Source organism: Oryctolagus cuniculus, chromosome 10 (assembly GCF_964237555.1).
Source record: "Oryctolagus cuniculus chromosome 10, mOryCun1.1, whole genome shotgun sequence".
NCBI classification, from domain to species: domain Eukaryota; kingdom Metazoa; phylum Chordata; class Mammalia; order Lagomorpha; family Leporidae; genus Oryctolagus; species Oryctolagus cuniculus.
The window spans coordinates 120,331,506-120,348,943 of NC_091441.1; the positions used below are offsets into that span (position 1 = coordinate 120,331,506).

Below are 17,438 nucleotides of genomic sequence, written 5' to 3' on the forward strand. Positions count from 1 at the left end.
AAAAAAAAAAAAAAGAGCATGTGCAGTAACAAACTTTCTCCTCTAGCATTCTCATTCGGTGACACACACTCCCTGGCCCGCGTTTCTCAGCCTAGCTTTGTGATCGCCAACGCTCACGCCCTGCTCTTCGCAGCATATTCATGCGACTCCTCACGGACCCCCCCCCCCCGCGACAAACCTACAAGGAAGACACAGCAAACACTACTGCAAACCACAGCGAAACCCACGGCTGAGTCATCTTCCATAAAACGCTTCCCTCCATGTCCCAGAACTCCTGAATATCCCAGCGAGAAGGGCGGGGAGTAAGTCCACCGGGCATGGACGTGCCCTACGACTGCTTCAAGTCTCGCACTTGCACTTCTCTCCCTTTTGCCCTCTGAATGGGAGGCTGAGGCTCTCTGCTCAGGAGAAGGTGTGAAAGAAGCCTTTGCTGAAGTCACTGCTCAGTGTTTCCAGTCCAGCAGCAATCAAAGGCCGGGCCGGATGCAGCTTCCTGAGCAACACAAGTTCCAGCAATCGCCGGTGCTTTCTCAGAAACGTGAAACGCTCATTATAGAGCACCACGCCGCTTTGTTTTCGGTCTATTTGCCCAAATTTGTATTTGTACTCCAATACCAGCTCGGCATGTACAGTGGATGCAGCAAGCTCCTATTCCCACTCTCTGCCCCCAAAATCCATTTAAGATGTTGGATAGAGGACGTAACATACTATTATTATTATTATTATTATTATTGACAGGCAGAGTGGACAGTGAGAGAGAGAGAGAGAGAGAAAGGTTTTCCTTTGCCATTGGTTCACCCTCCAATGGCCGCCACGGCCAGCGCACCGTGCTGATCCGATGGCAGGAGCCAGGCGCCTCTCCCGGTCTCCCACGGGGTGTAGGGCCCAAGCACTTGGACCATCCTCCACTGCACTCCCTGGGCCACAGCAGAGAGCTGGCCTGGAAGAGGGGCAACCGGGACAAAATCCGGCACCCCGACCAGGACTAGAACCCAGTGTGCCGGCGCTGGAAGGCGGAGGATTAGCCTAGTGAGTCACAGCGCCGACCAATGTAACATATTATTAAACTGATAAAAACAGACAGTACATTTGATCTTGGCCAAAAGGCCGAGAAGCAATGCCATAACTCTTAAAAATCGTGTAGAGCATCCAATAAAAAATTTCTCTAGTCTTATTCATGTTTTCATTCATTTATTCACTACTGCATTTTTTTTTAGGAAATTTTCTTATCTCTACCAGAAATCCTGGTAGAAATGAACAAACTCATTTTGGATGGAACAAACGGTATACATTCTACAAATACCTTGGCCATGATGCCTGTAACACCAATTTATTGTCATAAACCAAAGGATCAATGTAAGCATACTAAAGCCATAGTTGGCAAATGCATGTTTTTGTTGACCTGGAAAATAACTCCCTTTTCTGGCTTTCAGTGTTCTGTTCTGATCACAAAAGCATTAACTTAGCCATTCTCCAAGGTTCTATCCTCAAAGCAGACCACCCAAGACTGGAAATGCAACCAGTCATCATGATAGCGTCCACTAGGTGGCACCTTGGCAGGAGTGAGGCAGAAAGTGGCTGAAGTTCTGGCCCAAGAAGCTCATGCAGAACATGACCCGTCGCTCTAGAGAGGCGCACGCGGAGCCCCAGAGTGGTTATTCTCCACGTGTGCCCTCCTGAGCCTGCTGCACCAGGCAAATTACTTCAGCTCCACTGTTTGCCACCTGTGAGATGAGACTAACTGCACCTGCTAGTTTTGAGTTCAAGACAACATGAATAGAACACTTAATACAAAACTGGGCACATGGTACACGCCCAGTAAAAAGTACCAACATCATTTTCATTTAAAGGCTTATTGGTGGAAGTGCAAAAAGAAGGCAGCTCTACTTTCTGATATGTTCAAATTGTCAGGATGCTCAAATTACTGGTAAAATGACTGATAACCTGCGGGGACTCTGCTGTCTGGGGGCAGGGGACCCACTGGGCTGCACACTCGCCCTTCCTCTCCTCCCTCTTCTTCCTGGAGCTCCACTACTTGCTAAGAAGACTGTTTCTGCAATTTAAAAGTTTAACATTTCTTTACCACGACAACAACTTTCCTGTCTCTGCTTCTCTAACAATTAGAACTTGACAGGTATCAAAGGACAGGGCAGGAAAGTGGCCTTGGGAATTAAACGAAGGGCATGGGCATCTACCAGTCAACGGAAGCCATTCTCTACCAGACTCTGTTCCAACAGATCTCTGCGTTCACACATTTAATTCACAACCATCTTTGAGGTAGACACCACCGCACCCCATTTTACAGAGGAAGAAACTAGGGCACAGAATCCACACAGAAATCTAATACATTCCATCAAAAAGCACATTGCTCTCAGTAGCCTCAGAATAATCCCAGCCTTTAACAAAATACCTAACCATTGATGCAGCTCCTGAAGTCAGGACTTCTAGAACAATTTTCCTTGCTCCACTCAGGAAGTGGACACCATCTGAAGTTACAATGAACCAACTGACCAAGACCTCAGTGCAGCCCTGTCTCAAGTGTTATCACAGATTCTTCTTGCTTGTTTGCTTAATGAGATTATTTATATAGTTATGCATTGCTATAATTTTTTAAAGACTTATTTATTTATTTGAAAGCAGAGTTACATAGAGAAAGGAGAGGCAGAGAAAGAGAGAGGTCTTCCATCCCCTGGTTCACTCCCTACTTGGCCACAATGGCCAGAGCTGCATTGATCTGAAGCCAGGAGCTAGGAGTTTTCCCCAGGTCTCCCATGTGGGTGCAGGGGCCCAAGTACTTGGGCCATCTTCTCCTGCTTTCCCAGGCCATAGCAGAGCTGCAGCAGAAGTGGAGCAGCCAGGACTCTAACTGGCACCCATATGGGACGCCAGCACTGTAGGTGGCAGCTTCACCCACTACACCAGAGCCAGTCCCAGCACTGTTATAATTTTGTTATAAAATATTTATATTTATGTATAATTTATAGAAACTAGAAAATATTTATAACAGTTCATAAGGATCATCACCCTCCACCAGCTGATGTGATTTCCTATCATCATTTAGGGAAAAACAATGAAAATAGGACAAGTGGTGAATCTTGAATTTCTAGTCCACTTCCCACAGCCAGTGCTGAGCCGTCCCCCAAAGCCTTCTGCAGAGCTCAACTGGGTCTGAGAGCAGCATCATATCAAAGAGGCAAACCCTCTGCTTAGCTCCCCAGGCTGGGGCCACCTCGGCTTCTCCTTCTTGCCACTCCCAGATTTAAACCCCTTGAGAACACATGTAGTCCACACCACTGCTTTGCCCTGGCCTTCATTACACCTCAAAGCTCCCAGACTCTGAGGAGACAAAAAAAAGACCCCGCGAGGGTACATCGGGAAGTAGAGAGCTCGCCTGGGCTCCCAACTACCGATTCCTTTCCTGCTAAATGTTGTCCAGGGAAACCTGGCACAAGCTGAGGCAATCAATAAGCAAGGCAAGCCCTCCCTCAGCGGTAAAAGACAGATACAAACGAAACCCTGAATGGGCCTTCTTGCGTTTCGCAGGCCATGCTGAGTGCTGAGAAGCACGGTCGCTGCCTTCCAGAGGCAGAGCCACACATTTTAAGAGCATGTGAGCTGCTCCTGTTCAGCCTTTCTCCAGGAGCGAAGAGGTCCCCCCCACAAGATTCTGTCAAAGTCACACCACAAGGCGCGTATCCAGGGATGGGTAAGGCTGAGCCCTCCGTACCTGTATGAAGAGCAGACCAGGGGGAGTTTCTGAGACGTGAACACAAGGAAGGGGGCAAGAGGAAACCACAGGCCACCAGGGACTGCAGAGAATGGCACAGTGAGAACAGAGGACAGGGACTTCCAGCCGCCTACAGAACACAGGCTTGGCAGTAAACGAAAAGTGACCCAGGAAAGGATAAAGAAAGGGTATGTGCTGGATAGCAGGCACCCTGGCCATCAGCTGAAAGCAAGAGGGCACTGCTGGTGGTGACCCAGTGAGCCTGCCCTTCCTCCAGCCACTGCAAAGTATCATGGTAGGTAAGTATCTTTTTATTTTTTTATTTTTTTTATTTTTTGACAGACAGAGTGGACAGTGAGAGAGAGAAACAGAGAGAAAGGTCTTCCTTTGCCGTTGGTTCACCCTCCAATGGCCGCCGCGGCCGGCGCGCTGCAGCCGGCGCACCGCGCTGATCCGATGGCAGGAGCCAGGAGCCAGGTGCTTTTCCTGGTCTCCCATGGGGTGCAGGGCCCAAGCACCTGGGCCATCCTCCACTGCACTCCCTGACCACAGCAGAGAGCTGGCCTGGAAGAGGGGCAACCGGGACAGAATCCGGCGCCCCAACCGGGACTAGAACCCGGTGTGCCGGTGCCGCTAGGCGGAGGATTAGCCTAGTGAGCTGCGGCGCCGGCCGGTAGGTAAGTATCAATAACACCAAAGACGCATGCAGACTCAGAAGTGTGGCAGCCCCACCCCTAATATCCTCGCTTTTGTCTTCTGTGGCTTCAGTTACCCACAGAAAACTGCAATTCAAAAATATCAAATGGAAAACTGCAGAAACAAGCAATTGCTAAGTTTTACACTGTGCACTCATTCTGAGTACTGGGATGCAATCTGGTGCCATCCCCTTCTGTCCCGCCCAGAATGTGACAGTCCCTGTCCCACCTACCCATCCTGCACTCACCACTCACCTACTGGTCACAGAGCAGCCACCCTGCCACCAGGCTGTCACAGTACCGCAGTGGCTGACTTGGCTGGGTCATGGCCTCAGAGCACAGGAGTAGCAACAGAAGGTCATGGGAGGACAGACCGACCCTGGGACTGTGCAGCAACGCTGCAGCACACGCAGACACAGGGCCTGGGGCCTTCCGTGGTCTCAGGCAGCCACGGGCGGCTCTTCCTCCCAAAGTTCAATTCTACTGGGTTAAACACAAAAATTAAGAATATCATGAGGCTGGGCAACGTGGTACAGCAGGTTAAGCTGCCGCCTGAGATGGCTGCATCATATAGGGGCGTCGGTTTGATTCCCAACTGCTCCACTTCTGATCCAGCTCCCTGCTAATGCACCTGGGAAAACAGCAGAAGGTGTCCCAAGCATTTGGGTGTCAGCATCCACCTGGGAGACCCAGAAGTAGCTCCTGGCTTCAGTTTGGTCCAGCTCCAGCCACGTGGCCATCTGAGGGGGTGAACCAGAATATGGAAGATCTCTGTCCCTGTCGCTCCCTCTCTCTCTCTGATAACTCTGCCCTTCAAATAAAATAAACCTTTTTAAAAATCACTTGCCTTAAGTTATGGGATATATCCAATCATGGAGAGTAGGAAACTGCATAATTTTTAATTGTAAAAGGAAATGAGTCATTGGTAAAGCCAGCACTGTCTGCCCTGGCATTCTGTTAGCACCACTCCCGGGCAGAGGACAGGCCACAGCAGCAGGAGGGACAACATGTGGCAAGTGATTGAGGCAGAGCCACTGCCTCAAATCCAGATCCCTTCCCCGTTAGTCAGCTTCCTAGAACGGTCCTCCAGGCTCCTGAAACACAGGGCCAGGAGCTCACACGTGCTAGATCCCTAACACAGCAGGAAGCATGAGGAAGGAATCCGTGAGCCGGGCGCAGCTCCTGAACGTCACTGACGGCTCTGCAGACTTCCGAGTGGAGGAGGCCGATCGTCCTCCCATAAGGATGGGGCACGGGGAAGGAAAGGCACCCTGCTGAACATCGTGCAAACTCCACACACACCCTTGCAGATCCAGCACCCGGAACCTGTGTTCTGCCCATCATCTCCACCAGATTATTCAAATTTTCCCCCACAAACCTTCCCTTGGTAAATACACAGAGCAAGAAATTCTTGTATGTGGTCAGCTTCATTACAAAGCTTATAAAACAAGGAGCACCCCAATGAAGATAAAAAAGTAAACTAAAATATTCCTGCCCTGTCATTAATTTTTTTTTTTTGACAGGCAGAGTGGACAGTGAGAGAGAGAGACAGAGAGAAAGATCTTCCTTTGCCGTTGGTTCACCCTCCAATGGCCGCCGCGGCCGGCGCGCTGCGACCGGCGCACCGCGCTGATCCAATGGCAGGAGCCAGGAGCCAGGTGCTTTTCCTGGTCTCCCATGGGGTGCAGGGCCCAAGCACCTGGGCCATCCTCCACTGCACTCCCTGGCCACAGCAGAGAGCTGGCCTGGAAGAGGGGCAACCGGGACAGAATCCGGCACCCCGACCGGGACTAGAACCCGGTGTGCCGGTGCCGCTAGGCGGAGGATTAGCCTAGTGAGCCGTGGCGCCGGCCGCCCTGTCATTAATTTTAAAGATTTATTTATTTTGAAAGAGTTATAGAGTGAGGTGGGGAGAGAGAGACAGAGACAGGGAGAGACAGAGAATCTTCCAACCACTGGTTCATTTCCAAGATGGCCACAATGGCCGGGACTGGGCCAAATCAAAGCTAGGAGCCAGGAGCTTCATCCGGGTCTCCCAGGTGGGTGTCAGGAGCCCAGGCATTTGAGCCATCCTCTGCTGCTTTCCCAGGCCACTAGTAGGAAGCTGGATTGGAAGTGGAGCAGCTGGGACACGAACCGGTGCCCATATGTGGTGCAGGGGTCACAGGCAGCAGCTTTACCTGCTGTACCACAGTGCCAGCCCCACCTGCCTGCTGCACCTGTTAGTAACCTTTACCACACTGGCTGCACTTCACCCCATGCCTGCAAGTCCACGCAGGGGACTCTTCCACAGAGTTCTCCAGGAGAGGGCACGCATCCCTCTGGCTCTCTCCCACATGACACTGCCCCCGGGATCTCTACCACACCACCGGCTTGCCTTATCCACCCTGTCACACCCTGACACAACAAGCAGGCCCCGCTAGGGTACTTTCTTCCATCCCAAGGAAGAGAGAAAGCAGCCAAAGCTGAGAGCAAAAAAATTAAGCTCAAGGAGCCAAGAAATTACACGAGGTGTTTGCCGTGATTCTAATGGGACACACATCCCAAACAAACAAATACAATGCAAACACCTTATGTTTATAGCAGCAAATTATATTCACAGCTCACTCAAATTCCTGGTATATACACAGGTCAAAAAAACAAGATAAGATAGCCAGAAGCACACTCAAGTATAAAGAGCAGTTTAATATACAGTAGGTATGATATTTAAAATTAAGAATAAAAATTTATATTCAAAAAACAATGCTCAAAAAACTTAGTAGTAACCTAAGGGGGAAAAATAACATTGTGTCCCTACCTTACAGCAAGATAAAAAACCTGATTGGTAAACAATAAAAAGGAAACCATAAATGTAATAGAACAAATAACAGAGAATTTTATTTTATCATATCAGAATGGAAAGGCATCCTAACTATGACAGGATACAGAGGCACACAAGAAATGATAAAAAATTTTACTTCGAGCACACATAAAAAATATTTATTTATCAACAAACAAACTTAAACAAGATAAAGAAATGACAGAGAAAAACATTTACAACTCATGTTACAGACCAAGGACAAATTTACTGGATCTACAAAGAATGTGGCTAAGTTACAAAGTGAAACCAACAACAGAAGTCAAACAAGGAAACAGCATGAACAGGTGGCTCGGGGCAAAATAAAGCTTTTAGTTACAAGCACAAAATAATGAAATACAGTGCTGAAAAGACAATCATGAAACTATATCATGAAATTACGTTTAGCCATTCTTTGAAAGAAGTAAGAGCTGTAGGAAGATTGCAAACCAGCTTGCTAATAACGGAATATTTGTTGGCAAGCCCCTGAGTGTATGTGGCACTTGGGAATGCAAATAGGTAGAATCTTCACAGACAGAATTTAAAATATGTCCTCACTCACCAAAGAAATTTGGTTTATGAATATACCCTACATACACACACACACACACACATTTGTGAAGTCACGTGTACAAGATATTCATCAGAGCAGTGCTGTTAACAGCAAAACCCTAGAAACTATCTACACGTTCATCAATGCACAGCTAAGTAAATTACATTATATCCACGCAAATGAATAACTGGAAGGTATTTAACAAAAGCAGAGATCTTTGTAAGTACCAAAATGGAAAACCCTCAGAGCAGCATAAGAAATAGCGGTAAGCTGTTAGCTAAAGTATACACAATTGTACACATTTTCCCTAGAAGTGCATATTCTTTAACATAGAATTTTTACTACGTATAATTATATAAAAAGTATAAAGCTCTGATTTTTAAGGATGAGTAACAAGAAGCTCAGAATATAGATTTAGATGTGGACTACAGATAATTTTGTTTTATTCTTAAATTACTAAACATATGTTTAATAAATAGTGGAAAATTATACATAGATTATAGAACATCTTGTGATTCAGTTAAATACTAAGGAATTCAGCCAACAGTTAAGGTGCACACATCCCACACTGGAGAACGGGGCTGGACTCCCAGATCCAGCCTCTGACTCTAGACCCCTACCAATGCAGTTCCTAGAAGGCAGTGGGGAGAGTGTAACCGTGTTCCTGAAACCCAGGGAGACTTGGGTTGAGTTCCTGGCCTCAAACTTTGGCCAAGGCTACACGCATTTGAGGAGTGAGCCAGCAGATCTCTCTCTCTCTCCCTCTTTCTCTCTCTCTCTCTCTTCCCCCTTCCCTCTCTCCCTCTCTCTTCCCCTCGTCCTCTCCCTCTCTCTCTCTCTCTGTCTCTCTCTCTTTTTCAAATACTGCCTTTAAAAATGGAAGGCTAGGGGCTGGAGCTATGGCATAGCAGGTAAAGCCACCACCTCAGTGCCCCATCCCATATTGGCGCCGGTTCGAGTCCCGGCTGCTCCACTTCCGATCCAGCTCTCTGCTATGGCCTGGGAAAGCAGAAGATGGCCCAAGTGCTTGGGGCCCTGCACCCACATGGGAGACCCAGAGGAAACTTCTGGCTTCTGGCTCCTGGTTTTGGTTCAGCGCAACTCCGGCCATTGTGGGCATTTAGGGAGTGAAACAACAGACAGAAGAATCTGTCTCTGTCTGTTTGTCTGTCTCTCTCTCTCTCTCTCTGCCTCTCCTTCTCTATGTGTAACTCTGATTTTCAAATAAATAAATAAATCTTTTTTAAAAATGAAGGCCAAATTAGCTCTACTAATTTAGACAAAACAGAGATGAGGAAGAGCATTTTGTAATGATTAAGGGGTCAATTTTCCAAGAAGATACAATTAATTTTAATGTGCCTGCAACGAACAGAATATTAAAATATGTGAGACAAAAATTGATAGAACTACAAGGTGAAATAGATGAACCAACTACTGTAGCTGGAGGCATCAACACCTCACTTTCAGTAATTGATAGATCAAGCAGATAGAAAATCAGGAAGCCTATAAATGACCTTAACGACACTATCAATCAACTTGATCTAACTGGCACTTATGGAACATGGTATCCCATCACAGCAAAGCTCACATTCTTCTCAGGCTCCCACGGAATTCTGTCAAAAAGACTCAACTCTCCACCTTAACTGTAAAAGAATACAACCTCTACAAACTCTGATCTCTACCCACAAAGACATTAAATTGGAAATCAGTCACACAAGAGAAGACAGATAATGCCAAACTTGGAGATTAAACTAATATATGATTGAAAGAAGTCTCAGGTGAAGTTTTTAAATATCTTTGGCTAAATAAAGATGGAACACAAATTACCGAAGTATAGAGGACACAGCAGAAGCAATGCTCAGAGGAAAATTTATAGCCTTAAATCCATATTTTAGAAACTGATCAGTATCATTAATATTGATCTCATATTATACCATGGAAACTACAGAGAATAAGGTAATTTAAATACAGGAAGTTCTACAACATGCAGAGAAAAAAGAACAGGAAATAAAGAGACTTGGGAGAGCCCCCCCGCCCGCCTCCTCCACCACAGCCGCAGCAAAGGCACATCTGTCTGTGACCCAAAATGCAGGCGTCCACCAGACACCAAACCTACTGCACCCTGACCTTGGCCTGCACAGCCTCCAGAACCATGAGGAACGCACTGGTTATCAGCCACCCCTTCCAGGGTCGACTGTTAAGCAGCCGGGATGGCCTAGGAACCCTGACACCATGTGAGGAAAATAAATGGCACTTGACCTCGGGGGCCTCCCTCCCCAAAACACAAGTCCCCCATCTGACCATAAGGAAAACATCGTGCATCCCCAACAGGGGTCATCACAAGGAAGGAATTGTGAGAAACCCTCACCGGATTCTGTCCTGGTGCCCCTCTTCCAGGCCAGCTCTCTGCTGTGGCCCGGGAGTGCAGTGGAGGATGGCCCGAGTGCTTGGGCCCTGCACCCCATGGGAGACCAGGAGAAGTACCTGGCTCCTGGCTTCAGATCAGCGCGGTGAGCTGGCCGCAGTGCGCTGGCCACGGCGGCCATTGGAGGGTGAACCAACGGCAAAGGAAGACCTTTCTCTCTGTCTCTCTCTCTCACTGTCCACTCTGCCTGTGAAAAGAAAGAAAGAAAGAAAGAGAGAGAGAGAGAGAGAGAGAGAGAGAGAGAGAGAAAGAAAGAAAGAAAGAAAGAAAGAAAGAAAAGAAAAGAAAGGAAAGAAAGAAAGAAAGAAAGAAAGAGAGAGAGAAAGAAAGAGAGAGAGAGAGAAAGAGAGAAAGAGAGAAAGAAAGAAAGAAAGAGAAAGAGAGAAAGAGAGAAAGAGAAAGAGAGAAAAAGAGAGAAAGAGAGAAAGAGAAAGAGAAAGAGAAAGAGAAAGAGAAAGAGAAAGAGAAAAGAAAAGAAAAGAAAAGAAAAGAAAAGAAAAGAAAAGAAAAGAAAAGAAAAGAAAAGAAAAGAAAAGAAAAGAAAAGAAAAGAAAAAGGATCCTGCAACAGAACGGGGAGTGGGAGGGAGCAGGTACCAACTAAGGCAATACAAGTGAAGTGAGCACTTTACTTAATAACCACATGTCGATGGTGTTCATCCTGTCGGTGCACCTTAGTAATAAAAGGTGCTAATACCACAGAGGAAAGTGGGTACAAGCTGTACAGCACGTCTCACACTGCTTCCACTTTTCTTCTCTAAAGCTAAAGCTGTTCCAAAACTTAAAGTTTAAAGGAAACTAGATAACAAAAATATACCATTTGTAGAATGACACTAAAGCCTTCCATGAGAAAAAAATATTTTTAAATATCAGAACACAGCTACAGAACTCCTGGGTAAAGACAATAAGTAGAACAACAACTGGAAACAGAATTTTCCTTCTCCAAAATCTAATCCAGTGGAAAAATACATAGTAATCCCAAAACTAAACGCAGTGTTCAACAAGCAGAATCGTAAGGCAAAGCAGGGCCATTCCCTACTCAATGCCATCATCACACTCCGTAGAGAGGAGCTGAGAAAAATCCCAGAGCTTTGATGGCTCCTCCTGTAACAAGCGAGAAGCACCCCTCTCTGCATACATCCCTTTCTCTTCCCTATCCTAAGTCAACACAGACACGGACGCTGGGGCTGACAAACACCGACAGGAGAGAAAGCTTCCATGCTGACCTGGAGGAAGGGACTGGGAGCTGGACGGATTCTGTCCACCAGGGGCGCAGCTCCTGACCCAGCGTGGTGCCCTTCAGTGGGGGGCAGACTTGGAGCACAGCCCTGCCCCCACACATGATCACTCCAGGAAACAAAGAACAGGAGTGCAGCAGGCAACAGGGAGTAGTCGGAGCAATGACCGTGAAATCACAGAAGTGAGAAGCCAACAAACCACCAGCACTATGTTAGAGAAATGAGAGGGTAAAAAAGATGAGATTAAAATTCCCAAAACCTCAGCATGTCAACACAGCAAACCACATCCTAAAAACAAAAATAAGTTAAAAACAGTTGTGTGTACACACTCATCTACACACATACACACTGTGTCTATCCAGCATCTACCCATCCCCACTCATCCACCTATCTGAATACCTAGCCACGTACACATCTGTGTCTCTGAAAGTCTGTCTGTTTACCAACCTGTCTGTCTGTCTCTCTGAACAAGCAAAGTGGAACGCAGCCCAGAGCAGAGCATAACCCACGGTGGGAGACATGCCTTCCACGGTGTCATGCACAATACACAGCCATGTTCCACACAAGCACATTTCAGTCAAGCCTGGGCCGTGTGTGTGATTGTGATCCCGTAAGATGATAACAGGGTAGAAAAGCCACAGTAACACAAGGTACCACCCACATATTTGCAGTGTTGCTGGTATAAATACAACCACCACATTGCAGGTTGTACAGAAGTATAGCACGCACAATTCTTCACAGTACTTAACACTTGATAATAAATGGTTATGTTTCTGCTCTATGGATTTGCTGTATGGATTTATAATTTTAAAGTGCATTCCTTATACTTATACTAAAGCTGCTGACTGTACAACTGTGTGCTGTGTGGCAGCAGCATCCAGAGGCCACATGGAGCGGTTCAGCTCCACTGTCTAGGTTTGTGCCTGCTCATGTTGGCGAAATGAAGAAATCAGCTAATGACGCATTTATCAGAATGTGTCCCAGTAGTCAAGGGGCCCATGGCTGTAGTAGAAACCTACGCTCAGTGAAAAAAAGACTCAAAGCAAGTCTGAAAAAACAAAAACCGAGAGCAAAATGCAAACTCAAGGAACAACTTGGAAAAGACAAGAACCACTGGAGGATGAGTGAAATGAGAACAAGAAGGTTCTGATATATACAACAAAATATGCTTTTATTAATAGGAATTGCTAAATAATAATAAATGCAAATCAAAATGAGAAAATAAAGAAGTACTTGGAGAAAAGCACACATAGGGGAAGCAATGACAAGCAATTCAGTTTATTGGTTGGTTGTAGGGATCAAAGTCATTGGAGCTCTGGAACAATCAATAAATGCAGCCCAAGAAGTAAAACACAATAATGGACAAAATCTAGACTCCTCAGAGCAAAAGAGTATGCTTCATTCTGTGGGAGTCTGGTGGGGCGTTCAAAACCAAACTCCAGCCAGGCGAATGGCACAGCGGTTAAGTCACTGCTTCCGATTGCCGACAACCTGTACTGTGAGCCTGGTTCGAATCCAAGCTCCATTCACAATACAGCTTCCTGCTAATGTGCACCCTGCGAGGCAGCAGGTGATCACTCACATAATCAGGTCTCCAGCAAACACTTTGAAAACTCAGGCTGTGTTCCAGGTTTCTGGCTTCAGACAGCTCCAGTCCCGACTGCTGCAGAGAGAGCCAGAAGATGGCAATTTGCTCACTCTCTCTTGCTGTCACTCTCTCTCATTCATAAATAAATAAATAGGAAAAAATGAAGTCTCTTGTCAACATATTTCAACTAAGCATTAAAAAAAAAAAAAAACCTCTCAACTTACACAAGTAGAAAGTAAATGATGTGCTGAGTGGGTCAAGTGTGGCAAGCTCTCTTATTTTCCAGACAACCTAGAAACCGTGGGAACAGTGGCTTAGAACAGAACAAGAAGGTTCCACACTAAGAAAATACAAACAGGACCAAAGGCAGGGCGCCGGGCCACAGGTGTTCATTCTAGCAGTGAGAATACCAGGATTTTGGTTTCATCTCCAGCTCCTGATTCGAACTTTCTCAGTGCAGACCCTGGCTCAGGTAGCTGGTCCCCACCACCCACCTGGGACACCCGGACCGCGTTCCCAGCCCCTGGCTCTAGCCCAGCCCAAACACAACCTCACGGGCACGAGGGAGTAACTCAGCAGATAGCAGCGCTGCCCACCTGTCACTGTGGGTCTCCGCCTCTCTCCTTCTCAAATACAAAATAACAAAACATGAAGAGCAGGAATTTGGAGAGAGGAGAAAGAAGAGAGCTTTTTTTTCTTTCATTGCATAAAATCTACAAGGAAATTATGTCACCGGTTGCAAACGTTTAAATGTTTTCACAGATGCTAAATCTTAGAAATATTTTTGAGAAATACAGTAAGCATCGCTTACAAGTACCTAGGTCCACCTTGAATCAGAGTGTACTGTGGTACAAATGGAGGATTATTTCCCCCTTATCTCACTGCATTTGATTCCACACTGCATACATGAAACGGGACACACCGTCAAGGAAAACAGGCTCGTATAACATAAGGGGAAGTTCACTGATGAGGGTCGCTTTGGTTTCTTGCCCTGATCAGGGTTCACATGTTTGAAATTAATAAAAGTAAAAACAATAAGCACGTGGGAACACAGAAGCAGCTGCAGACAATGGCTGCATGAGCGGGCAGAGTAGCTGTGTTGCAACAAAACTTTATCACGGGGCTGGCACCGTGGCACACTAGGTTAATCCTCCGCCTGCAGCGCTGCCATCCCATATGGGCTCCGGGTTCTAGTCCCAGTTGCTCCTCTTCCAGTCCAGCTCTCTGCTGTGGCCTGGGAAGGCAGTGGAGGATGGCCCCAGTGCTTGGGCTCCTGCACATGTGTGGGAGACCAGGAGAAGCACCTGGCTCCTGGCTTCAGATCAGCGTAGCTCCTGCCGTTGCGGCCATTTGGGGGGTGAACCAATGGAAGGAAGACCTTTCTCTCTGTCTCTCTCTCACTGTCTGTAAATCTACCTGTCAAATAAATAAATAATAAAAAAATGTCTAAAAAAACTTTACCACAAAAACAGGCGGCAGGTCAGACGCAGCCCATGGGAGGAAATTTGGGCGTCCTCGTGCAGTCAGAGTCTATGCCCCTGCTTCCTGGAAAACCTTCCCCAAAGCACCTGAACCTTTTCTGACATTCTGTGACACATGCGTGCTGTTCAAATACATGAACACTGTTGACAATTCAGAAAAGAAGAGTTCAAAAGGGAAGTTGAAATTGCCTATAGTTCCACTAACCAAAAACGGAGGTTATTTAATCTTAATACATTTATGTATTTATCTGTGTGTGTATTGTTTTGTAACTGATGCTGCTTAATAAGCTTACATCCTGATTTTCACGCTTAACATTATTGCATCAAAAGGAATTCTGACAAAATTAACATTTTTGTAAACGTGATTCTTAAAAGGCACACACAACCCTATCACAAATCATTTGGAGATTTATTTGCTCCTTTTACTCGGATATTTGGATATTCCACTATATGCTTATAATGCAATGCTCACATGAAAATCTGTGTATTTAAATCCTTTGCCATGTGCCTGGCAAACTTTTAGGCAGACTCACAGAACTGAAATTACAGAGCATGAACAATTCTGATGCTTGCCATGGACTTCCTTTCGGATTCCTGTCTGTGGTATCTGAGATGGGACCATGAAATAATTTAAAGTCGTACATCCTCTTCTTACGATTGGAGCCACTATCCCCCTTACACACAGAAATCCAGATTACACATAAATCTTTAAAATACTCCACCCAAGACAAGCTGTGCCTTGCCTGGTTAAAAGAAAGGGAGTCTAGCTGTTTTTCCCTGGCAAGCCACTAGGCATCTATTTGCCGCAGTCGGGATTACAGAGGTAGGCGTCACGGCAAAGTCTCCGAGCAGGGTAATTCATCATCGTGGACATCACACTGTCAGTGAGCATAAATCAAGAGACAAGCACTCTCTCCCCGAGTGATACGAAACAGCGCAACACGGAGAGAAGAACCCGATGGTGCCTGTGGCTGGCGCTTCTCGCCTCTCCTGCAAACGAGTAGCACATCACACACGGACGCCTCTGCCCTGTGATCTATTCTCTCCACCAGGTATTACTCAGATGTGGCCAACAGCATGAGATACAACAATCTATCCATAAAAACTGCCCAGGAACACACCACTGGTTTATGGTAAGCATAAAGTGACCACGGCACAGATGGCCACACCTGCTTACAGACCCTGTCCATGGCAAGCCAGAGTGGAGAAGAACTCCACCTCCATTTTGTCACCAGCTGAGAAGACCACAAACCACACAGAAGCTGGATCTGAGAGACCCAGGTTTGACCTCCTCTCCGTCAGTGACTGCCAGGCCCACCCACTCCCTGTGCTGCGACAGGGAGAAAGTTGTGCTTTCTCTGTGAACCCGAACAAGCAGATACAGCGTGACTGCCACGAGTCCTAGAAAGCAAGAACAGTCAGTTAATGCTGCCAAAACCGGATGCCCTTCCTACATTATCTTTTTTAAACATTTATTTTATTCAATTTAAAGGCAAAGTGACAGAATGAGAGGTAGAGAAAGGCAGAGATCTTCCATCCATTTGGTTCACTCCCCCAAATGGCCACAACACAGGGCTGGCCCAGGCCACACCAGGAGCCAGGAACTCCATCCGGGTTTCCCACGTGGGTACAGGTGCCCAAGCACTTGGTCATTTTCCAGGGCTTTCCTAGGTGCATCAGCAGGGAGGTAGATTGAAAGTGGAGCAGCCAGGACCCAAATGGGTGCTCATATGGGATCCTGGCATCGCAAGTAGAAGTTTAACTCACTATGCCACAACACTGCCCCTTCCTACATTCAAATGCACAAAACTGTTTTCTAATCTCTCTCAGTAATTCTCTTAATAAGACCAAAGGCAAAAATTTACCTCTAAATTCAGAGGCTTAAACAGCTTAATCGTTATTCTAAACTATTAGAGGACTAATTTTGATGCCTCAGTAACTCTCTTTAATTCCACTCAACACAGAACCAGACAAATAGCTTGAAATCATAATAAGCAAAATCATATTTCAGAACAGCATGACCACAGTGCATTTCCCTATGAACTGCCAAGCCTCACGTTTTTCAACTTTGTGTTTGTATAAAACATACCCATCATGTTACTGTACACACTTTATATGCACAGAAATAAAACTGTTGCTTTTACTTTTACTAAAAAAGAGAAATGATTAAAATCCCCATAAAGTATATATTAAGTACTCCCTAGAGTGAGTAGCCATAAAATTGTATGAGGCACTTATTGAATTCATCTGAGTTGGTAGGATGTGCATATATTATAGGATTCTTTAAAATGCATGCTGTTAACTGGAATTCAGTGCATTAATACAAACAATTCCATTTGAACCCTTTGAAAATAGATATTACAGTATCTTCCTGACAGGTGAGATGATAGGAAATGTGTAAAAGTCCGTTACATCAACCCACAGCTGGGTTTTGAATGGAAGGGAAGATGGCAGCTGCTCAATCCTGGAGCAGAAGATGCCCCCAGACTCTGACCAAGCCTGGCTAAATAGGAAAGGGAGTCTCCGTGTCAGTCCACCAGGGTTCTAGCCGATGCTTGCAAGGGTATCTTGGGAGCAAGCTCCCAGGCAGAACCTGAGCCAATCATGCAGCTGTAAGGACCTGCTAAGAAAATGCCCCCAGAACAAGCCATGAAGGGATGGACCAAAGACTAGTAGAGGGAGAGACGGGGAAGGGTCTGAGTGCACAGAAGGTCTAGACCAGCACACCGCAGAGATTCTCCCTCTGGAGTCAACAGATCCAGGCTTTCGCACTAACATCCCAGAAAGCCATTCAACCTTGGGCAGGCTGGGGTAGGAGGAGGTCTACAGAGCATCTCTGAGTCTTCCTGTGGGGCAAGGCGGCTCCGATACACAGGAGCCAGGCTCTGAAGCTCCA

At 46.3% G+C, this 17,438-nt stretch overlaps 1 pseudogene; it reads right to left on the minus strand.

Annotated features, from left to right (window-relative positions):
* Positions 1-1,028: 1,028 nt before the first annotated feature.
* LOC127487232 (U2 spliceosomal RNA) lies at positions 1,029-1,119 on the minus strand (annotated as a pseudogene).
* Between the last annotated feature and the right edge of the window lie 16,319 nt (positions 1,120-17,438).